Genomic DNA, 24,847 nt, shown 5'->3' with positions numbered 1-24,847 from the left:
GTAATATTAAATTAATATATTAATATTTAATTTAATATTTTTATATTAATATTAATTTATAAAATATTATTAATTTTATAAAATAAATAACACTAAAAAAAATTAGAAACTAGAGACAAAACAATTAGCTACATAGAAAAAAAAAGTCTGTAAATGTTAATTTTTTTGAACGTTTTGTTAAAATCATCCCTTAAATATTTCTCACTTCCTTTTCCCTCTCCCACCAAATATTTTGAGATGAAAATATTATTAAGAGACAATTTTATTGTGTTTCTCAAAACTTTAATTAGTTACGTCTGAAATTATCTCTACTTATTTTGTGTTTAGGAACATTTTATAAAAAGTCTCTAAAAAGCCTTAATATCATTTGAGGTAGAAGTGCCACCAGAAGAACTCATGACTAGAAAGTTAAAATGTATTGGAAAGACTATGTTTCCTATTATTGAATATGAGTACAATGAAACGCTTATTATATGTTTCCTATTATTGATATGTCAATTTGCGTAGGAATTTATTATTTCTTTCTCTCTATAATATACTCTTTGCATATTATAGAATTTTCGTGTGCGCAATATGAACAAAATTGAACACTTGATATTTTTAATGTTATTTCTATTTTTAAAATATTGTGTTATTTATGATAATAGGAAATTCTTATAATGTAGGGAGGAGTCAGAGTTTATTCAGGATATCACTAAAGATGTACTTAACAAATTGGGAAGATTTGGTCATAGCATAGCCAAGGATTTTGTTGGAATGGATTCATGATTAGAGAAAATGAGATTGTATATCAATATAAAGGAGCTAAATAATGTCAAAACGGTAGGTATTTGTGGGATGGGTGGCATTGGAAAAACAACTATTGCTAGTGTCACCTACAAGGAAATGCAATGCCAATTTGAGGGTAGTGCTTTTCTCACGAATGTTAGAGAAACTTCGAGAAAATATGGTTTGTTCACTTTACAAAGACGACTTTTATGTGCAACATTGATGGAAAGAGACATAGATGTGTACGATGAATACAATGGAGTTTATCACATAAAAAATAGGCTATCTCGGAGGAAGGTTTTGGTCATTCTTGATGATGTTGATGAGTTAGAGCAATTAGAATTATTAGTTGGAAAAAAAGATGAAAATTGGTTTGGAGTTGGAAGTAGAATCATAATAACGACTAGGGATGAACATTTGTTGATCCAACATGAAGTAGATCAAATATATAGGGTTGAGGAGCTAAATCATCATGAAGCCCTTCAACTCTTTTGCTTGAAAGCCTTTAAGAAAGATTGTCCACCACAAGATTACATGGAGCTATCCAACAAAGCTGTAAACTATGCAGGTGGCCTCCCATTAGCGCTTAATGTTTTGGGTTCCTCCTTGTATGCTAGATCTGTGAAAGAATGGAACAGTGCATTGAAGAGGTTGAAAGAAATTCCCAATGAAAAAATTCTAAGTAAGCTTAAAATAAGTTTTGATGGATTGGAGGAAATACAAAAAAAAAATATTTCTTGACATCGCATGCTTTTTCAAAGGAAAAATGAAACGTTATGTGATGAAAATACTGGAAAGTGGTGGATTATACCCAGATATTGGTATAAGGGTGCTTATCGATAAATCTCTCATAATATTTCAGACAACTGTGTGTGGATGCATGATTTGCTTGAAGAAATGGGTCAAGAAATTGTTCATCGAGAATGTCGAGAAGAGCCTGGACGACGTAGTAGACTATGGCTTTATAAGGATGTCTGTCACATCTTAATGAATGATACGGTTAGTATTACTCAATATTAAGAATTATATTTCATTTGATAAACTTCCATTATAAATGTTATAAGTCTTTCAGTTGTTTTCACCATTAATTGTTGCCTTTGATTTTTTAGGGAACAAATCTAATTGAAGGTGTAGTCCTGGATTATATGTTTGATCAAGGAGACAGATACATGAGTTCTAAAGCCTTCTTGAAGATGAAAGCTCTCAGATTGCTCATACTTCGCAATTTAAAACTCTCCAAAGACATTGAATATCTTTCCAATGAATTAAGGTACTTGGAATGGTGTGGGTATTCTTTCAAATCTTTGCCACAAACTTTTCAACCAGATCAACTTGTTGAGCTCCATTTGTCTTATAGCAGAATTGAACAATTATGGAAGGGAGTAAGAGTATGTATGATTAACTCCTTATATCTGTTTATTACTCTGGTTTTACGGTTTCTTTCTGATTTCCTTTCAATATCTTTTACAGCCTTTAAAGTTGTTGAAGATAATTGATCTTAGTTACTCCAAAAATTTAATCAAGACACCTGACTTTAGAGAGATCCCATACCTTGAAGAGTTGATACTTGAATGTTGTACAGGATTACTTGAAGTACACCATTCTATTGGACTTCTAGAAAGGCTTGTTTTACTGAACATGAGGAATTGCAAAAGCCTTACAGCTCTTCCAAGTAGCCTGTGTAATTTGAAGTCTCTTAAAGTTTTTATATTGAGTGGCTGCTCAAATCTTGAAGAAATTCCAGATAACATAGTGGATATGACATCTGTGGATGTGTTTGAAATAGCAGGAATCGGTTCAACATCGTTGCCATTAGCTCAGCCATGGGATTGTCTTTGCCCTTGGTGGCCAATGCCTAAGAAACCTACACCTGCCATGTCCTTTGAGTTGCCTTCTTTAAGAGGCTTTTGCATTCTTAGGAGACTTAATCTAAGTCATTGCGGTCTTACGGATGCAATGATTCCTTATGATCTAAGTTGTTTCCCATTTTTAGAATATCTAGATCTAAGCGGAAATGATTTTGTAAGCATGCCTGAAAGCATTAGTCAACTCTCTAAACTCTTAGTTGCTCGTTTTAGCAATTGTAAGAGGATTCGATCATTTCCAAATAATCTTCCTTCGGGTCTCAAACATCTTAGTATGGAGGGTTGCTCTTGCTTGGAAACTTCACTAACTACAAGCATAAGTAGAAATTTTAAACTTGAAAACCTTCACTTCGTTGATTGCAAGAAGCTTCAGTCCTTGAGTGATCTTTCAGCAACCATTTTACAACTTAGTGCGGAATGTCTAACTACACAGGAAAGTATTCCAAATCCATTTGAAGCAAGCACTTCAAGAACTTCATCGTTCACTCTTATAAAATGGGTAAGGTCGATTGAGATTCAAGGCCAAAATCGTTGGCCACTTGAAAGGCTAATGAGTTACCTACATTTCTTATTGATGCATAACTCTCCCTCTCTCGTCAGTCTCTCTCTCTTCCTCTCTTTCTCTCTCTCTCTCACACACACACACACATCTTGGGGGCCCATAGATTTTTCACAAAAAAAAGCACATTTTTCAGTATATATATATATATATATATAGAGAGAGAGAGAGAGAGAGAGAGAGAGAGAGAGAGAGAGAGAGAGAGAGAGAGAGAATTCTCGCCGAGGTTCAGAAGGAGCAAGAAGGTCAGATTATTGCTTCTTCCCTGTTAGCTCATCCCCCACCTTAAGATCATCTTACCAACCCCGAATATATATATATATATATATATATATATATATACTATCTTACTTTTTTTCATAAGATATTATATATTTTGGTGTCATATGATATTGTATCATTTATTTGCATTTTGACTTCTTGCCAAATAACTTTAGAATTTGTGCATTCCATGACCAACTCAACTACTAAATAACTATCCAATTACACATGCATCCACCAAAAAAGTTTTATTTTCCCTTAGAATATTGCTGCAAAGCTACACATGTTAATTGTTAAGTAATAATTTTGGCTCAGGGACTCTTTAGTGCAAACACCCTTGTATCATTGTGTTTAGCCTCAAGTGAAGTTCCTGGGTGGTTCAACAATCAAGGCTCGGGGTCTTCATTAGAAGTGCAGCTACCTCCTTATTGGTTGAATTACAGAAGGGTAAGATTCTGTTTATCTGGAGTTTTTAGATTCCATCATGATCAGCCGCCTTCAGTGGATACTTGTACTGTTGTGTGTGACTTGCATGCATACAATTTTAAGTCGGAACAAAGTTTGTATCTACGTCGCTTTACGATGGAAATCGCTCAAGATTTATGCATCACTACTGATCAACTTTGGGTTAGCTTTATGACTCCTAGCTCCATAACTTGTCTAGATCAGTTGGAAGGATGTAATCAACTTAAGGCGTCATTTTTTTCTGACCAGTTAGAGGTGAGGAATTGTGGACTTCGTCTAGTATATTATGAGGATGAAGATGTAGAGGAATTAATGTGGTGCGATAAACCTTTTGAGGATTTGGGTCTCCCAGGAATAACTATTGCAGAGGTACTTTTAAATGGCCTTTTTCTTTCTTGTTTTTTTAAAAGTAGCTAAAGTATGAATTCATCATTCTTTATACATTTTAATTTGAAGATATTTGCATTTATTCACCGTTGTTGAAAAATATGGGTAATTATATTCTTTATAATTCTGTCCTTTGGTCACATTTCATTACATCGTATGTTTGGTTATTGAGATTTCATAGCAAATTTTGACAAGAGATAAAAATCGAAAAATTGAGTCAGTAAAATACACAATAATTATTTTTCTTTATGGTTATTCAATTAAAAAAATTATTGTGTGTACACATTACTCGCATATTAAATTATTAATTCTTTTTTTTTTCAATTTTCTTTTGAGAAATTGCTTTTTACATGACAAAATAAAATTATGTTTCTGTTTAAAATTTATTTTGTTTATTTTTTAATAGATTTCTTTTTCCTTTAATCACTCTTTTTGCTCAGTTGACTCTTAATTTATTGTTTATTATTTGTATTGTAGGTTTAACTTTTTTTTTTTAATTTGATTGTAGGTTTAAATTTGCTGAATTGCAAGGGAAACTATCATGGGCCTCGATTGAGAGATGTTAATTAGGAAAATCAATGTTATGCTCCTTTTATTATTATTAGTTTTGTCAATTTTGTCTTTAATGTGCATCACATGTTATTGTACTTGTTATATAGACTTGTAAATAAATTTTTAAGTGAAAGCCTTTGAAATTTGGCAAACTCTATAACTTAGTTCTCGTATTTTTAAAGCTAAACATTTTTGTCTCAAAAATTTGACAAAAACGATAATTTAATCTCTCTATATAATTTTCCATCTAATTAACCATTAATTAGAGTAAAAATGACCAAAACTCTTTAATCTATATTTTCTAACTAAAATGATTAAGTCACTAAGGTTTTGTATTATAATCCTTTAATTTAAATTTTATAAACAAAATAGTCTCTTGATTTACACTATTTTGGTTATAATACAAAACTTCGAGGACTAAATTGTTTAAGTTAGAAAACATATAGAGTTAAAGGTATTTTAGTTATTTTCGCTATAATTAATAGCAAATTGGATGAAAAATTAAACGGAATGACTAAATTGTAAGTTTTGCAAAACTTTAGGAACTAATTTTATTTGTTTTGAGAATATAAGAACTAAATAGGTTTTCTCAAATCTCAAAATAAGATATTATTTACTCTTAATTTTTTATATATAATTTTCTATTAAATTTTATATATGATATAATATTATTATAGGATTATAAATATTATATTTAATTATTTAAATTAAAATATTAATTTTAATTTGTTTTAATTAATTATATAAGTAAAATATTTATTAATTTAAGAATTACTATTACTTTTTATCATTTATGTATTATTTTATTAACATTTAATATTAATTGAATTTAAGCTTAAATGTAATTTTAAAAAAGAGTAAATTATAATTTAGCCTCTGAAATTTGACAAAACCTGCAACTTAGTTCCTTTGTTTTTAATACCAAGCAATTTAGTTATCAAAATTTGATAAAACTTACAACTTAATCCCTACTGTTAGAAATTTTGTTAATTACCGTTGATTCTAAAAGAAAGACCAAAATACCCTTAACTCTATTTCAATATGAAAATAATTTAGTCCCTAAGATTTTATTTTATTGGCAATTTAGTCCCTAAAATTTAGGTAACCTATAAATTAGTCTTAGTAGTTTTAAAATCATGCAATTTAGTCCTTCATATTTTAATAAACCTACAATTTAATCTCTATCATTAGAATTACAATTAATTCCCCAATGAATTTAGCAAAAATACCAAAATACTTTTAACTTTATTTTTAGTATGAAAATAATTTAGCTCTTGAAGTTTTATTTTAATAACGATTTGCATCCATATTCATACTTTTTTTTATATATAACAATATAATATAATATATGAAAATATCATAAATAGATATATACACACACACATATAATTATTTATATATTATTAAAATAATAACGACATAAGGCTTATTTATAAATAGTTATAATATTTAAAGATCAATTTGTAACATATATGGATATTTTGTAATTAACCAAAATTTTTAAGGACCTTAAAGTAATTAATCTATATTTTATTAATTTAAATTTAAATTTTTTTAATTTAATGGACTCAATTTCAAAAATGCAATGGCTAAATTGTTAATGAAACAAAATATCAAGGACTAAATTATTAAGAAAATAAAACTTTAAAGACTAAATTGTTTTTAGATTAAAAATAAAGAAAAGGGCATTTTAGTTATTTTTGCTAAAATTAACAGTAACTTAAAAATTAACAGTAACTTAACAAAATTCTAATGGTAGGGACTAAGTTGTAGGTTTTGTCAAATTTCAGGAATTAAATTGCTCGGTTTTAAAAATACAAGGACTAAGTTGTGGATTTTATCAAAACTCATGGACTAAATTATAGTTTACCTATAAAAAAAATATAATAATAAGTTTTAAATGGTGAAGATGTTTAAAAATTAAAATAATTTAATGATAAATACAAGTTAACTCACTGAATTAAATTTGTTCAAAGTCAATTATTTTTTTTTCATAATTTAAAATAATATTAGCTTGCATAAGTAGATTAATGTTGTGAAAGAATATTATTTATAAATTTTAAAAAATAATTTTTAAAATGTATTTTATAATTTAATGCACTATTATTATAAAATTTTCATTTTCACCGTATTAATATGTTGAAATTTATATTACTATATTGTTTAATGCAGATAATTTCAAAATCTATTTAATATATTATAATGGGTTAAAGGCATTTCTAGCAAAGTCAATGTCCCCTTAATACATTTATTATTATAATTATTATTATTATCTTTTGGGTGTTTGTTTTTCAACACCCGACTTTATTTTCAAACTTTTTTGTTTCTTAATTCATAAAATGCATTTATAATATAATAATAACTAATTGTTAGGTCTTCTAATTGCCATAAAAAAAAAAAGTGAATAAGAATGAATATTTGACTATAAAGTTAGAATTGAATAATCAATGACACCTATAACAAATATTTATAATTGTATACATGATCATAGTAATGCATAGGAATTCATCTATAGTCATCCATAACATGAAAGTAAATATTATTATAATTGTATCTAACTTATAGAGACAGATAACTAATGGAGTTTCCTTTAAAATATTGCTTATATAATTTTGGATAATCAATTGGCTGGTTGCTACAATGGTTCTCATCCTTAATTCCTTGGCAAGAGAAATTTACTCCTAATCAATGTGTGGGTAAGATGCCATGGTAGTCCTTTATTAGTGGTGTCCTGACTTCTTTATTTGACTAAGTTATTTTGTTGAAGAATTCATATCCAATGATGAATGTGCTTCCAAGAAAACATGTCTGGTTGCTGGATGAATTCTAGTTTCTATATCTTCACTTGATTTTGTACGCAAAAAGGTTGCTGAGGATGTGGGAGAAGCCAAATTTTACATAACTCTAATTAAAGATTGTTGTGAAGTGATGCCCACCTCTGTGTGACATGCAAGCCACCTGTAACTTTTTTTAAATAAAATAAAAAAAAAATCAAAATAAGTAGTCATGATTACATTCATTTTTATATGTAATGATCGTTACGTTACTTTAAGCATAATTGATTATATTATGTAATTATCATTTTATTACATAAAAATTTTTTTATTACTAAACAATATAATCAAATATATAATATAAACATAATTACATTACAACTTTAATTATGTTTTATCCAACAGAACCTTAGTGCTTGTGAGGATACGCTGCGTGGCCATGGAACAGAGTAGGGACAGCTAAGCGGCAATTAGCTTGGGAGGATGCTATGTTTATCTGTACGGGTGATGGCAATTATTTGGACTTATTCCCAATAGTGGCCCATTAAATTTAGACAAGTAGAGGTGTTTTACTTCCAACTGTAGAGGTGGTCGAGGAAACTCAAGTAGCTATAGTGGGGGCCCATTACAAAAGTCCACTAGAAAATGAAGAAGATAATCAGCTAGCATTCGTGAATCTGGACAATGGGAGCCTCAATCTTTTAGGCCCACTCTCCAACATCAAAAGAAAGTTGAAACGTCTAGACTGTTAAAGAATAGAATGAGGTACAAGGTCTAGTCTGACTGGGAGAAATTTGCCTCTGATAAGCATATTGATCTTCTCAAGCTATTTGCTCGATAGTATTCAGTAGTAATTTTGTAGGGTAATAATCCAAATGCGATGGGCTTCCACTTTGGTGCATAGGAGGAGGTGAGACAAATGATTCTTCTAGGTTATGGTCTGTTGCTTCTGTTATCCATCTTATGCTCTGCTGCTGCCCGTTTTGATCTATGCTACAAATCTTGGGCAATGTCTTGACATTGGTTTATTTGGTTAGATGAATTTTGTCTTGATAATAGATTTATTCTTCAATTTTCTATCAACCTTTTAGGTCCTTAGGCAATAAGCAAGCTCCCTTCTCATTGTCATCAGTAGCCTATGTTGTTTGGTTTGCAGGCTGCATTAGGTAGGCCTTGGTTTTCTTGTTTTGTGTCTTTTCTCTACTCTTTTTCTCTTCAGCATACCTTCTCCATTGGTATGCTAGGTTCCTTTTTGAACTCATACTTTTAATAAAATTTATTGCTTACCAAAACAAAAAAGAATGATACTCAAACAAAACATCAGGATTAAAAAGAATATGTCTATAGCCCAATAATCAGGCAACCTAAACATACACATATAAGACAGTCCCGAAAAGGATCTCAAATTTCACGTGAAGCATGTTGGCCAAACCTCCATTAGACCTGAAAGCTACTAAAGACAAAGGACTACTAGTACAGGAAACACCAAAAGCTCTGAAATATTAAAATAATTGGGTGAGTATAAACTCAGTGAATAACACCATGGTAGAAATCACTTACCTAGCATCCATTGTGAAATTAAACATCAAAACTTCAGAAATTAAGGAACTTTCGGGCTGCCATCATGTTCTTGAAACAACACTAAGCTGGATTTTTGTCAGTCTTCCTTCAATACCTGATGAAATCAAAGTGTAAAGGACATTTCTTGATTTATAGATGACAGAAGGAAGCTGCTAGGGGGTGGTTTTAACTTCATGAACGCTGGAAATGGCTAAAGGGCAGCAGCGGCAAGAGGGTACATCAGTGGTAATTTTTATTCTTCCTTTCTAGAAGCAGGGTGTGACAAATATAAGACTGCAATCTCATTTTATAATTTTTTATATTTATTTTAGTTTATCCTTTGATTATTAAGGAGTATAACATGAAAAATTAAAGGATGCGTCTGATTGAAATATTTCCATGTAAGAGCATCTGAAACAATGACACAATACCCCATCTTTAGTCTCATGCTCCGAGTGCGATCTCATTTCCTTAGCCATTTCGTTCAATGCATATAATCTTTGCAACCTTGGAGTGAGTGAAAAGTAATACAGCTTCTTATATGGGACATTTGTTTTGTGTAGCAGATCCTCTTCTGTCACTTGTGTACCAAGGATGCTAATAGAATTTGCAACTTGTTAATTCGTTGTATTCACCCCAATATGTCATACATGCAATTGTTTGGTATACACCATACAATTGGTTTTACAGTAGTGAATCTTTTCCATCAATAGTCCCGAGCCTTGGACAAACTTCTTTATGCTGTAGAAGTTGTCCATTATAACATTATCAAATGGTAACAACTCTTTCATAAAATGACAGAGTTCACCAATGCATCTTTTGGACAAATAATGTTCTGTCTTGATGTTCAACGTCCTTGCAATTTCTGAGAGTGCTTTTCATAACTCGTTCACAACTCTTGATTAACAACCATAAGCATGTCATACAATTTATGAGTGACATCATTAATATTTACAGAACAATGAGTACGTACTTAAAATAGATAATTGTTTATTTATTTTTTCATGTGGTGCCCGTCATAATACTTAGTCTTTGATATAAATACGATAAGTAAATTTTCATTGATTTTAATAAATATTTAAATATTGAAATTTTGGCGTCTAGACTTCCATTGTTTTTATTTTATTAATTTCTACTTGTTTAAATATCTAGAAGAAACTTTTTTGAAACCTCATGGCCAGATTTATCCATTAAAAATTTTAAGCTGGGATTTTATTACGCATGTGAATGCTAAGAATATTTAGTTTTCAAATTATAACCTTTATCATAAGCAAGTATTTAAGATAAGAATATGTTATGTATAAGAGTGTTATTCGCTCATAATGATCATCAGTAATGATATCATATGAAGATGTATATCTAAACAAAAAATGGAACAAGCTAAATATGTTTTTTTTTTTTTTCTAGTAAATTATAGGTATCTTTTAGTCCACTGAGTTAAATCTACTCCACTCGCATCGGAAAGGTATATTATGGGGTAAAACACTCTTAACGGAGATTTTCTTCATTCACAAGAATTAAATCCTTAACCTTACTTAGAAGATACAAAATTTTTTATCATTCATATCAAACTCTGTTAGCGGGGATAAACAATCTTTTACTGTATATTTCTTTTGTCTTTTATGCCCTTTGATAATATAATTAAGATGAATTTTAGACATGAACTAATATATATGATTTGCTATTTTAAGTTTGGTTTTATTTATAAATTAAGTTCTATTTCCTTTCGATAGGTTCTTCTGGAAGATTTTTTTTATTCTTTTTAATGTTGTTAAATGTTTGTTCCAAATTTTAAGAAGTGTTTTTGAAATTCTTAATTATTCGACTATATGAATCTAATTCATAATTAATTAATTTAAAATAATATTTATAATCAACATTGGTTGTGATTACTTTCCATGTCAAATTATTGGTATTTAACAATATATAATACTTCACTATGTCTTCTACCAAAAAGTAAAGAACTTCACTATGTCTCATAATTAGTTTTTATTAAAAATATTCTCACATAATTTTTTTGCAAACGTTTATTAGAACGTCGCTCTAACATAAGGTGACGTAGACATATAAAAATTATAAAAGAAAAATTAATATAAACTTATAATAATATTTATTTTACTTATAATAATATTAGTTGAATATTGTTATAGACATTTTTGTTATAATGAGGCAACCACGGTATTATAAAAATCAAGGGAAGTACAAAGTTTGCTGTTGAAGCATCATTCGGGTCTCATTGATTGCATTTAAATGATATCCAATACATTTTTCTAATTTAATTAAGCAGAATCAATTTAATTATTAATTTTGTTGCTAATTTATTATTTAAAAATTTTTCTCGTAACATATAGTTTTAAATTTTAAAATTTAAATTTTGGTATTTTAGTAATAATTTTTTATATCAAATAATAAATCATATTGTTACACTCATTTCATATAGGCATTTTAGAGTAGTTTTGCATCTATTTTGCCCTTATATTTTAGTATATTTTATATTTTTAGCTTTATTTTAGCTTATTTGTTAACTTTAGTTACTTTATATTTGATTTTTGTAATGTTGTTGTTTTTAATAGGTTTTTTGCGGCAAATTTAGGGTCAATAAGTACATTAGGATTGATTTGAAGAAATTTGGAGTCCCTTAAGCATGGAGAAAAGTTGAAGAAATCAAGCATTGAAAGATCAAACCAGCCGAAATTTGCTTGAGACTTTGCTTATGATGCTACTCAGGATTGTCATTTTCCTTAACCTTAAGCCGCAAGTCAAGCACAGTTTAAATCTTACACATTCAAGATTTCATCCCAAAACCTACCGAGAATTGCTTAAGATCCTGCTTAGGTTAAGCAGTAGTGCTTAAGGTGCAACACAAGTTAGGCTGAAAGTCAAGCATGAGCAGAAAAGCTCATTTTATTCCAAACCTGCCGAGATTTGCTGAGAGTCTGCTTAACCTTAAGCAGACAGTGCAACCTCAGGCAAAATATTGCTGAAGAAGCTGCTTAGGGTAAGCAGTACCCTAAGCAGACTGCCCAAAACGTAAATGACTCTGCTGACTTGGATATTTCTACACCTCATTTCCTATCCACTCCTTGGCTCTTATCTATTTTTAGGGCAACTTTTGGAACCATATAAAAGCATCATTTTCTAGTTTTTGCCACAAGAGGTAACGAGAGAAAACAATAAGAAACAAAAGAAAAGAAAAATTACAAAAAAAAAAGAAGAAATGTCACGACCCAGGGATGGGGTTGGGACGTGCTTGTTCAACCAGCTACGCACTGGGGTGGAAACTTCGTGTCCCACATCGGAAACGGGAAGAAAAGATTTGGGCCATATATGTGGGAGCCTTCCTCACCTGGTCAAAGACGCTTTTGGGAATGAAACTTTGTCACACCCGGCAGGGGGCCAGCTCAAGCCCCTCTATGGGTGGCCTTCTTGCAGTGCCCTTCTAGAGGCGGACTGCGACTCACAAGTCGTCGCTTTGTGGAATTAAATCCCTTCGCCCTGCAGAGCTAGGATTCGAACCCTTATCACTCACGGATTTGCTTCGCCTCTCACCAATTGAGCTTTGGTGAGAGGCGAAGCAAATCCGTGAGTGATAAGGGTTCGAATCCTAGCTCTGCAGGCTAAGGCGATTTAATTCCACAAAGCGGACAGTACCTTGTGAGTCGCAGGTCCGGCCTCTAGAAGGGTACGCTGGCAAGAAGGCCACCCATAGAGGGGCTTGAGCTGGGGCCCCCTAAGCCGGGGTGTGACAGCTCAATTGGTGAGAGGCGAAGCAAATCCGTGAGTGATAAGGGTTCGAATCCTAGCTCTGCAGAAGCAAAGGGATTTAATTCCACAAAGCGGACAGTACCTTGTGAGTCGCAGTCGGCCTCTAGAGAATGGCAAGAAGGCCACCCATAGAGGGGCTTGAGCTGGGGCCCCCTAAGCCGGGGTGTGACAATAAAAAGGCGCCTTTTTATTGTCACACCCCGGCTTAGGGGGCCCCAGCTCAAGCCCCTCTATGGGTGGGCTTCTTCTGCATCTTCTAGAGGTCGGACTGCGACTCACAAGGTCCGCATTCACCATTGGTGAGAGGCGAAGCAAACCGTGTGAGTGATAAGGGGTTGGATCCTAGCTCTGCAGGGCGAAGGGATTTAATTCCACAAAGCGGACAGTACCTTGTGAGTCGCAGGTCCGGCCTCTAGAAGGGTACGCTGGCAAGAAGGCCACCCATAGAGGGGCTTGAGCTGGGGCCCCCTAAGCCGGGGTGTGACAAAACCTCCCAAGGGACAAATCCGTGAGGCCCATGGGCCAAAGCGGACAATACTAACTGAAGAAGGATTGGGCTGTTACAATTTGGTATCAGAGCTGGACTCCCTCTAGTACGATGTGTGGTGCGAGGACGCACCAGGAGGAAGCTGGTGGGCTTGTCACGACCCAGGGATGGGGTTGGGACGTGCTTGTTCAACCAGCTACGCACTGGGGTGGAAACTTCATGTCCCACATCAGAAACGGGAAGAAAAGATTTGGGCCATATATGTGGGAGCCTTCCTCACCTGGTCAAAGCGCTTTTGGGAATGAAACCTCCCAAGGGACAAATCCGTGAGGCCCATGGGCCAAAGCGGACAATACTAACTGGAGAAGGATTGGGCTGTTACAAGAAAAGGGAGGAGGACGCCATCAGTTCTGCAGAAGAGGAGCTGCTGCTGCCATTTTTGGAAGCTCCGAAACTCAGAGTTTTTGGTCCCTCTACCTAGGTTTTTCTATTTTTAGTCCTCTTATAATGTTTTTCTTTACTTTTCCATCAATTTCTCTTATAAATACCAACATGAATGAGTAAACTCTCTAGATTTCAGAGTTGGGAAATATGTTTTAGATTAATTTATGGATTTGGACTGGTTATTTTCATATTTTATATAAATATGAGTTTTGATTCTTTCCTTGTGTGCTTGATTTACTTGCCTAATATTGATACCCATTGGGTATTGTGTTAATCTTTGATTGAAGGACCGAAAGGTGAAGATCATTGATAGATAATCAAGGATTGGAACTTAAATTTACCTAGATTTAGAAATAAACTAGGGTTTTAAGAGGAATTAATGATTGGTTACAAAACTTAATGGGTTTTAAAATAATCAAATATCATATGAAAGTAGGTTTGGTTATTTTAGAACACACTTTGGTTTACTTGAAAAAGATATCAAAGGAATTTAGAATCAATCACCTTCAAACTCTATTTTCCCTTAAAATTGGAATACCCAAGACAAATCTCAATTAATTTATGCATAAACCCCCAACTCTGGAATCATTTTTATCATAATTAGACTTTGATTTAAATTACCCGTTATTAATTTAGTTTAGTTGCATCTAGATTTTGAATTTATTTGCTTGCTCTTTACCCATTCTAATTATATTCATCAATTTACTTTGCTCATTTACATTTACCATTTATTCATCAATCATTAGCCCAAATAATCGCTTCATCCATAGTTTGGTACTCAAATGGCAAATCCTCATGGAAACGATACTTGAATTGTCACTCTATTACTTGGTACGACTAGTATACTTGCGAACACACGCATCAAGTTTTTGGCGCTGTTGCCAGGGATTTGATTTTTGTTTGATATTGAACGATTATTTGTTTGGTTAATTTGGGCATTTTATCTTATTTTTAATTACTTTTACCATTTTACTTTGAGAATTCATTTTTTTTTTCAAATACTTTATTTTATGAGAAGGACAAAAAGTGAAGAAATCAATTTATTCTTTGATCCAGAAATAGAAAAGACAGCAAGAGCTTTAAGAGCAAAGGATAAGAGGAGAAAAGTTGAATTTAAAGCTCAGCAACAATAAGAAATAGCACAAGAGCAAGAACAAGAGCAACTACAAGAAGAGATGGCCAACAACAATAACAACCGTTCTGTGAAGGATCATGCCTATCCTAACATTGGAGATTTCATGCCAAGTATCACAAGACCAAGAGTAGAAGCTAATAATTTTAAACTGAAGCCTGCACTCTGTCAGATGGTAAAACAATCATAATTTGGGGGAAGTCCAAGTGAAAATCCACATGTTCATCTAGCACACTTTCTTGAAATTAGTGATATGTTAAAGATAAATGGAGTTTCTAATGATGCAATTCGACTCAGATTATTTCCTTTTTCTTTGAAGGACCGAGCTAGAGAGTGGTTACATTCTTTGCCATCGGGTTCTATCACAACATGGGATGAACTTTCTCAAGCATTTTTAGCTTAATATTTTCCACCAATCAAGATAGCTAAGCTAAGAAATGAGCTGACTTCTTTCAAACCTAAAGATGATGAGAGCTTGTATGAAGCATGGGAAAGGTGCAAGGATTTATAAAGGAGATGTCCACACCATGAGATTCCTAAGTGGATGCTTGTTTAACACTTTTACAATGGAGTTTCACTAGCTATTAGAAGTACAATTGATGCATCTTCTGGAGGTGATTTTATGGAGAAATCTGAAGATGAAGCTTTTTCTGCTCTAGATAAAATTGCTTATAACAACTAATGGAGTTGTGAGAGGAATGAGATCAAGAAACCAGCTGGTATGTTTGAGCTTGATGCCATGAATATGATTAATGCTAAGTTTGATGCTTTGACAAGGAAGATGGACAAGCTAAGCATGAAAATAGATTCTTTAGTTGGAGTTTCAAGTAATTCAGTAGATGTTGGAGCTGTAAATGTCAATTGTGCAACTGATTTTCCTACATTTGGTCAAGATTTTTCAAGTGAGCAAGTGGATTATGTGGGGAACTATAATCAAAGACCAAGTGGTAACCCATTTTCTGCAACTTATGATCCAGCATGGATAAACCACCCTAATTTCTCTTAGGGAGGTAGACAAGGACAACACCAAAATTTTCAGCAACCTTCTGGGTATCAACAACATCAGCATATTCAACAAAAAAGAGGTCCTCCTCCTGGAGATCCTAAGCCTCAAAATGCACCTGCTCCACCACAACCACAACAACCTCCACCACAACAAGCACAAGCAGACAACCACAATAACCTCCACCACAACAAGCATAACCAGATAAGACAGCTAGATTGGAAGCCATGATTGAGACTCTATTAGTAAGCCATCAAAGTCAACAAGAAATGATTTCTTAATTGGCATCTAAAGTGGATCAAATGGCAACACACAATAAGATGTTGGAGAATCAAATAGCTTAACAAGCTAGCTCTTTAAACAACAAAGCATTTGGGAAGCTACCTAGCTAACCAAAAAATTCAAGGGAGCATTGCAAGGCTGTTACATTGAGAAGTGGAAAAATATTAGAGAGTGGAGATAAAAAGATTGAAGAGAAAGTTAAAGAAGAGAAAAATAGAGAAGGAGATGAAAAAGTTGAAGTTGAGGTTAAAGAAGAAATTGAGAAAGAGAGTTCAATGAAAGAAAAAGGAAGTAAAGAGAGAGAGAGTGAAGAGGAAGAACCTAAATATGTAGCACCTAAAGCCTACATGGCACCTTTACTGTTCCCGCAAAGGTTCCAGAAAGCAAAGTTAGATAAACAATTTGGGAAGTTTTTAGAGGTATTGAAGTCTTTGCATGTGACTATTCCTTTCACTGATGCCTTAGCACAAATGCCTTCATATGCTAAATTTTTGAAGGAGATTTTGTGTAACAAGAAGAAGTTGGAAGAATTTGAGACCCTAGCTTTTACAGAAGAAAGCAGTGCTATCTTGCAAAATAAGCTTCCATCCAAACTGAAAGATCCTGGTAGTTTTTCCATACCATGTCACATTGGAAATATCGGTATAGATAAGGCTTTATGTGATCTTGGAGCCAGTGTTAGTCTAATGCCATTGTCTATCTATGAGAAAATGAAGATTGGAGAAATGAAGCCTACGACCATTTCACTACAGTTAGCAGATAGGTCTATTAAATTTTCAATTGGGGTGATTGAGAATGTTCCTCTGAAAGTTGGAAAATTTTTCATACCTGTGGACTTTGCAGTATTGGAAATGGAAGAGGATGTACACATTCCTATTATTCTTGGTAGACCTTTCCTTGCTACTGCTGGAGCTATGATTGATGTAAAGAATGGAAGGCTTACATTAGAAGTTCGGGAAGAATAAGTTGAATTTAATCCGTTCCAAGCAATGAAAAAGAAAGATGATTCAAATTCATGCTTGAGAATGGATGTGGTAGATGAAGTGGTCAGAGAAGTGTTCAAAAAGCAACATCCTGAAGATCCATTAGAAGCTTATTTAGTTCACAACATCAAGAAGGGGGATGAGATTGAAGAAGCTGCAGAATATGCTCAAATTTTAAAAGGAAATTCACCTTTGCCTATGGTTAGTGTTGAGGAGATTGGAGATTTGAAGCAAGATACAACTTCACCACCAATGCTTGAAAGAAGTGAAGCACCGAAGGTAGAGTTAAAACCTCTTCTAACAAATCTCAGGTATGCTTTTCTTGGTCAAAATTCTACATATCCTGTGATTGTTAGTGCTAAGATAAATGATTGTGAAGTTGAAATTTTATTAAGAATTCTTAAAAAGCATAGAAGGATAATTGGTTATACCATTGATGATATTAAAGGAATACATTCTTATCTGTGCATGCATAGAATTTTGTTGGAGAATCATCACAAAGCCTCTAGAGAGTCACAAAGAAGACTGAATCCAAATATGAAAGAGGTTGTGGAAAAAAGAGATCTTAAAATTGCTTGATGCAAGTATCATTTAACCTGTTTCTGATAGCAATTGGGTAAGTCCAGTTCATGTTGTACCTAAAAAAGGGGGCATCACAGTAGTAAAAAATGAAAATAATGAAGTAATACATACTAAGACTGTAACTGGATGGAGAATGTGTATAGACTATAGGAAGTTGAACAATGCAACTAGAAAGGATCATTTTCCATTACCAATTATAGATCAGATGCTGGAGAGATTAGCTCATCATTCTTATTTTTGCTATTTGGATGGTTATTCAGGGTTCTTTCAGATTCCTATTCACCCAGATGATCAGAATAAAACCACATTCACATGTCCCTATGGTACCTTTGCATATCGAAGGATGCCATTTGGATTATGTAATACCCCAGCTACATTTCAGAGATGTATGATGTCCATATTTTCTTATTTCATTGAGGATATTATGGAAGTATTCATGGATGATTTTTCTATATATGGTAAATCTTTTGATGAATGCTTATCTAGCTTATCTAACTTATCTAAAGTTTTGCAGAGATGTGAAGAGTTTAATTTAGTTTTGAATTGGGAAAAATGCCATTTTATGGTACAAGAAGGAATTATTTTGGGACATCTTGTGTCAAACAGGGGTATTGAGGTGGACAAAGCAAAGTTAGAGATTATTTAGAAAATGCCACCTCCAACATCTGTGAAAGGAGTGAGGAGTTTCCTGGGGCATGCCGGATTTTATAGGAGATTTATCAAGGATTTTTCTAAGATTTCTAAACCTCTCACTAATTTATTGAGTAAAGATGTGGAATTTCATTTTGATACTGATTGTATGAATGCTTTTTGCAGGATAAAGGAAGCTTTGATATCTGCTCCTATTATGCAGCCACCTGATTGTTCGTTACCTTTTGAGTTAATGTGTGATGCTAGTAACTATGCCATTGGGGCTGTTTTAGGACAAAGGAAAGATAAAAAGGTGTATGCAATCTATTATGCAAGTAGGACCTTAGATGATGCTCAAATAAACTACTCTACTACGAAGAAAGAATTTTTGGCAGTGGTATTTGCAGTAGATAAATTCAGGTCCTATCTTGTGGGGTCTAAGGTAATAGTATACACAGATCATGTAGCTATCAAGTATCTCCTTCAGAAAAAAAAAGGCCAAACCTATGTTTATAAGGTGGGTATTACTCCTTTAATAGTTTGATATGGAAATTAAGGACATGAAAGGAGTAGAAAATGTAGTAGCATATCATTTATCCAGATTGAGGCAAGAACAAGGAGATAATTTAGGGAGAGAGCTTCCAATAAATGATTATTTTCCTAATGAGTAGCTATTGGCAACTATTAGTGCAAAGATCCCCTGGTATGCAGATTTTGTGAACTATTTGGTGTGCGGAATCCTTCCACCTGATCTAACATGGCAACAAAAGAAGAAAGTTCTTTTTAATGTGAAGGATTATGATTGGGAAGAGCCATTTTTATTTAAAAGATGTGGAGATGGCCTGATTAGGAGATGTTTAGCTGATAAGGAGATAGGGGATGTCATTAGAGATTGCCATTCTTCACCTTATAGGGGTCACATGAGTGTTAAAAAAACTGCAGAAAAAGTTCTTCAAGCAGGGTTCTTTTGGCCACATATGTTTAGAGATGTAAGAAAGTTTATAAATGTATGTGATAGGTGTCAAAGGATGGGAAATATCTCAAAAAGAGATGAAATGCCCCTCCAAAATATATTAGAAGTGGAACTATTTGATGTTTGGGGCATTGACTTTATGGGACCGTTTCCATCATCCTTTGGACACAAGTACATCTTGGTTGGAGTAGATTATGTTAGCAAATGGGTTAAAGCTATGCCATCTCCAACTAATGATGTTAGAGTTGTGGTTAAATTTCTTAAGAAATTCATTTTTACAAAATTTGGAGCTCTACGTACCATTATAAGTGATGGAGGTTCTCACTTTTATAAGCACCAGTTTGAGAGACTATTATAAAAATATGGAGTTAAGCATAGGGTTGCAACACCTTACCATCCACAAACTAGTGGTCAAGTGGATATTTCCAATAGAGAGCTGAAAAGGATTCTTGAAAAAATAGTGAATAGTTCAAGGAAAGATTGGTCATTAAAGTTAGATGATGCTCTCTGGGCTTATAGGACAGCTTTTAAAACTCCCATTGGCACCACCCCTTTTAGATTGGTTTATGGGAAAGCTAGTCATTTACCTTTGGAGTTGGAGCACAGAGCATATTGGGCTATAAGGATACTGAATTTTGACTCAAAGACTGCAGGAGAAAAGAGAATGTTGCAATTAAATGAACTTGAGGAACTCAGATTGGATGCTTATGAAAATGCCAAGCTTTACAAGGAAAGAACTAAGAGATGGCATGATAAGCACATTAGGAGGAAAGAATTTCAAGAAGCAGATGTAGTTATCTTATATAATTCCATATTAAGGTTATTTCTCAGAAAATTAAAGTCAAGATGGTCAGGCCTTACACAGTTACAAAGGTATATCCATATGGAGCTGTGGAGATAGGGAATGAAACTTCAAGTACTTTAAAAGTTAATGGGCAAAGATTAAAGCATTACATTATTGGAGAACCCACATAAAAAGTTATAGAGTTTTCATGGCTTAGTTCCCCAACTGGGGATATTTAGGTGATTTGGAATGGAAGGTCAAGCTTAAGACCTTAAACAAGCGCTTCTTGGGAGGCAACCCAAGCATATCCTTTTATAGTTTATTGATTTTCCATTGCATTTCATTTTAGTTTTTATCCTCATTAAACCCAAGGGTGACATTTGTTTATCTTTTCTAGGTCATTCATGAAGATTGGAAAAATTGAGACTTGTAGCAAAAAAGGGAAAGAATTGAGAAGGAAGCAAGTATAAAGCAAATTTCTGCATTTATCCAGTCCCTATAAACAGTAACACTTTTAAACTTGTGTTAACTTACTGATATATAAAATCTATTTTATAGCACATGTTTAAAGATGTGTCTTGTGTAAATTTTGTGAAACGCAACTTGAATAAGGATCAATTTTGATATTTAGGACTAATGTGAGCTTTATTGAAGTGCAAAAATAGTGTTTGTTGAGTTTTACCTTTTAGTGCATATATGGTTTTTATAGTTTGTTAGAATTTGCATAATTTTGCTTAAGTTACTATTTATGTTACTGTTCATGCTACTGTTCATGTTGCTTAAAAAGTCAATTTCTATGTCTTTCTGCAATTTTTGAATGCTTGAAATTTGTCTCAAATGTTGCTGAAAATGAGCTTTGGGTATAAGCTTAGGAATAAGACCATTTCATTAAGTTTGCAAAGGGTAATCACAATTTGTGCCTAATTTGAGCTATTTGTCTCTCAATTCCCACATGCTTGTACTGTGCTTGATAAGTTTTTGAGAGATGATGAGCTTAAATTCTTCAATTTTATGGTGTTTATGTGTATTTGATAATTGCTGAGGGTTATGATAGCATTCCATAGCATGTGGACTGTTTTTGGTAAGTGAAATCACAATTTTTCCCAAAACCTGCCGAAATTTACTGATGATGTTGCTTACCCTAAGTTATACCCTATGCAAATTCTGCTTAACCTTAAGCAAATTCGTGCTTGACCCTAAACATTTCCAAGCTATTTAGTTCAACAATTGCTATGTGCTTACCCTAAGCTGTACCCTATACAAATGCTGCTTAACCTTAAGCAAATTTATGCTTGACCCTAAGCATTACCCCAAGCCACCAGTGTTTACCCTAAATTTTAAAAGTTCTAAACTTCCGCCACTTTTATCCCATTATCTCTCCTGAAAAACCAGAGTACACTACCACTCCCTCCACAATCTCTTAAAGCTATTCTTGGGAAGTTAAAGAGATTTTTTTTTCTACTTATTAAATGGTGAGAACTAAGGTTTGGTCTACCCACAAGCCCCGAAAATCCAAAAGATCTGCTAAATTGAAAATGGCCACTCCTTCTTTACCTTTTGCTAGCGTAAACCCTACCCCAAGTTCAAGCCCACCACCACCACCATAATCGCCAACTCCACCTTCACCACCACTACCCCAAGACCAAACACCTTCCCTCAATCCATCGACACCTCTCACACCACAACAAGAAGCCACTATAGAAACCCCCATCCTTGCCCCTGCCATCGAAACCCCTATTGAGACACCCACTATCGAAACCCAAGTTCAAGAACCAATGTCTGAAACTGTGCCAACTCAAGCCAAACCTAAAAACAAAACCAAAATGGTTGCGAGTAGAATCAAGAAAGCCTCTATTGCGAAAAAAAAGGGTCATCCCCTATTCCCATGGATTTACAATCTTCACCTAGGGTTTCCTCAGAGCCAGATGTAACTAATCTTCAACATACCAGTAGATATCTACTACATCTGTAACTTAGAGTAAATTAATAAGTTGTTCTTTATCAAATGGGTATATTTGTCCCCAAAATTGTAAAAAGACTTATTTGATATATTTTTAAAATTTAAAATACTTATTTGATGTTTTTTCAAATTTGAAGGGTTTGTTCGGACCTCAACAAAGTTTGAGAGCTTATGTGACTATTGGCCCATACTCTAAGTGTCAAAATAGGCCTTTTGCCTTGCCTTTATTTTATTTTGGCAAAATGTCTATTTTGGCCCTTAAAGTATGGGCCAATAGTCATATAAGTCTTTAAAGTATTTTGGAGTCTAATGATGCATGCATTTTATATCATCATTTAGGAGTAATTTTTGCACATAATTTACCCTTATTCATAGCTATTATTTTAGATATTAATATATATTTAGTCAATTTTACAATTTTCACATCTCTTAGTTTAATTTTTGGAATTTATTTGTTTTGTAGGTTAAATCTGGAGAAATTTGATGTATTTTGATCAGAGTAGCCATTTGAAGGAGATTAAAATCGAATTGCAAAAATTTTAAAGTTGAAAAAAAAAAAAAAAAAAATGGTAGAGCGACAACATGACACAACCGACTCGGCTTATGTCGTTTTCTTTGGAAAATAATTGACGTGGCATTTCAGTTACTCGACTTTTACCTCACTTTCTCTAGATCCTTCCCTTTTACCCATTCGAGAACACTCCCTTAGCCTATATAAAGACCCATTTTATCACTTTCTTGGGATATAGAGAGCATAGAGAGCAAGGGAGGCATTTTTAGAAAGATAGAAAGAGAGCAAGGGAGGCATTTTTAGAAAGATAGAAAGAGGGAAAGGGAGGAGCATCTTACGCATCTTCTTCCAGCAGTGAGGATCAAGTTTACGCACTTTTCTGCAGAGATCCTGCTGCAAATTTCTTGGGTTTTTCTACCCCTTTTAGCTTACATTTCCATTATTTCTTCATTTCTTCATTTGGGTTTGTCTTTAAACAATGATTTGTGAGTAGTTGATTGAGATTCTAGAGATGGGTTTGTAAATATTGATTTGTTTTGTGGTTTGAATCGATTTAGCCATTTAAATGAAGATTGTTATATTTTGATTTATTGCTTGTGTGCTTATTTCCTTGCTTGATGAATGGGCCCTCATTAAGTTAAGTTTTAATCCTTAATAGATGGTGAAAAGTGAATATTGGGGATGGATAATCTTGCAATAAACTTTATTTTCTTGGTGTTAGAAATAAGCTAAGAAGATTAAGGGAACTTTCCAAAAATCAATTAGAGCATTAATTGGGTTTTGTTAGATTTGAAATACCGTGAAAAAGCAGGGTTTGATTTAATGAAAACCAATTTTGAGATGCTTGAAAAAGGTTTCAAAAATTTAAGAATTGATTTCCCTCAAAATTGCAATTCTCATGTGTTTGGCTAAATTAGGAAAAACCACATGCAAACAATATTGAAAATCCAATCTCTAGAATCAATTTATTTTTCATTGAAATTAGATATAAATCCTCCAAACCTCATAAATAGCAATTTAAATTTAAATCCAATTTAAATCCAATTTCTATAATCACTTTATTTTTATTTTTATTGAATTTAGATTTAATTTCTCTCAATTTCATAAATAGATATTTCAAATTAATTTTTGGGTAATCTAGTTTAATTAATTTTAGTTAATTGATTGATCTAGTTTTAATTCCTCAAATACCAATTTTAATTCCAAATTTCATTTTACATCTTTAATTTTTGTCTTAATTTTAATTTTTAGATTTTATTTTTAATATCTTTTAATTTTTGTCATTCTAATTTGCTTATACTTTTATTTCCAATTTAAGCACAATTCCCTGTGGGATCGATATCAATATTTAAAACTATACTCTCGTGACGTGCACTTGCGGACACCGTATCAAGTTTTTGGCGCCGTTGCCGGGGAATTGTTTGTTTTTAAGTTGGATTTTAATTGTTTTAAGCTAATTAGAATTTTTATTTTCTTTTATTTTCACTATTGTTCCTTGTGTTTTTCAGGTACTTTTCTTGTTTATGAGACGATCGAAAAGCACAAGTGATACTGAATTGTTGTTCAACCCAGAAATTGAAAAATTCTGTCGAGCCAACAAAAAGGAGTACAAGAGAAGAAAAGAAGCAGAAAAAGAAGAACAACAAATATTTGAGCAAGAGGAGACAATAGAAAATATGGAGAATCAAAATAGAGCTATTGGTGGAAACAATGGAGCAAATGAGCAAAACGGGCAAAATGCTGTGGTTAATCAAAATGATCCTCAAAGAAGATCCATGTTAGACTATGCTTTTCCTAGATGTACTGATGTGAGAGATAACAGACCTATTATTGGAGCTAATCAATTTGAATTAAAAACTGGTCTTATTCAAATGGTTCAGAATTCACAATTTGGAGGTAGCCCACTTGAAAATCCTCATTCTCATTTGAAGAAATTTTTGATGATATGTGGTACACAAAGACAACCTGAGTTTTGATGAAGTTATTCGGCTCACATTATTTCCATTTTCTCTTGGGATTGACATTGGAGTGGTATGACTCACTCCCACAAGCTATTATAGCTACTTGGGAGCATTTATCTCAAGCTTTTCTATCTCAATTTTTCCCACAGGGAAAACTAC

General features: G+C 33.1%; 1 non-coding gene and 1 pseudogene across 1 annotated transcript; one reads left to right on the top strand and one right to left on the bottom strand.

Annotated features, from left to right (window-relative positions):
* Positions 1-837: 837 nt before the first annotated feature.
* LOC131177501 (disease resistance protein RPV1-like) lies at positions 838-4,819 on the top strand (annotated as a pseudogene).
* A 10,627-nt stretch (positions 4,820-15,446) lies between these two features.
* On the bottom strand, positions 15,447-15,553 carry LOC131177502 (small nucleolar RNA R71). The gene has a single exon (XR_009146958.1). It is a non-coding gene; the product is annotated as a small nucleolar RNA R71 (small nucleolar RNA).
* Positions 15,554-24,847: the final 9,294 nt, after the last annotated feature.

This window comes from Hevea brasiliensis, unplaced genomic scaffold (genome assembly GCF_030052815.1).
Source record: "Hevea brasiliensis isolate MT/VB/25A 57/8 unplaced genomic scaffold, ASM3005281v1 Scaf515, whole genome shotgun sequence".
Lineage (NCBI taxonomy): Eukaryota > Viridiplantae > Streptophyta > Magnoliopsida > Malpighiales > Euphorbiaceae > Hevea > Hevea brasiliensis.
Note: the sequence above shows the minus strand (reverse complement) of the source record. Positions and strands in the feature narration are given on the sequence as shown.